The sequence below is a fragment of the Gavialis gangeticus genome, unplaced genomic scaffold (genome assembly GCF_001723915.1).
Source record: "Gavialis gangeticus isolate Ggan-Ray unplaced genomic scaffold, GavGan_comp1, whole genome shotgun sequence".
NCBI classification, from domain to species: domain Eukaryota; kingdom Metazoa; phylum Chordata; order Crocodylia; family Gavialidae; genus Gavialis; species Gavialis gangeticus.
This window is the reverse complement of record NW_017729014.1, coordinates 4,338,579-4,339,294: the sequence shown is the minus strand read 5'-3', so window position 1 is coordinate 4,339,294 and position 716 is coordinate 4,338,579.

The window sequence follows — 716 nt, the reverse complement described above, 5'->3', positions numbered from 1 at the left end:
GGTGGGTATGGGGTTTTGCAGGGGCTGTGAGTGTGGGGGGGAAGGGTGGCTGGGGGTTGTGGCATGTATGAAGGGGGAGGGTAGCTGGGGTGTGTGAGGGGGTGTGCTTGTAGGACCCCCCCCCTACAAGCATGCTCCCCTTCCTCACTGTGCACAGCCTCTGCCACCAGTGGCAGGAGCAGGTGGTGAGGCTTTGGGGTGTTCATGGCCCACAACAGGCAGGGACCCCTGGTGGTGCACAGTCTCTGTGAGCCCTAGGACTGCATGTGGCCAGGCTGCCCGCAAGGAGAGTGGTTGAGCTGGCCCAGCTCCACAGAGCCCCTGCCAGCCTGGGATTCACACTCCTCCCACCCTGCCCTGGGACCCCATTGGCTCCGGCCTCAGGGCACTGATGCAGGCCCTGCCCTGCCCCCCCACCTGCCCACTCTACTGCACTCCCCCCAACTTGCCGCTGCTGTCCTTTGCTGGTCACTTCCCTTCCTTTCCCTTCCCTTCCCTTCCTTCCCATCTGCCGCTTCCACTCTGGCAGTGTGCAGTTCCCAGCTGCATGGCCAAGACTGCAGGATGCACCAGGAGCCAGCCTGACCCCTGTGGTTCCCAGCTGGCTCCTGCTGCCACTGGCTCTGGCCCCGGGGCACTGTGCGCCCACTTGCCCACTCGCTGCTACTCCCCCCTCCCACCACCCATGTCTCCTGGTGCTGCCCTTCCCCTGCCAC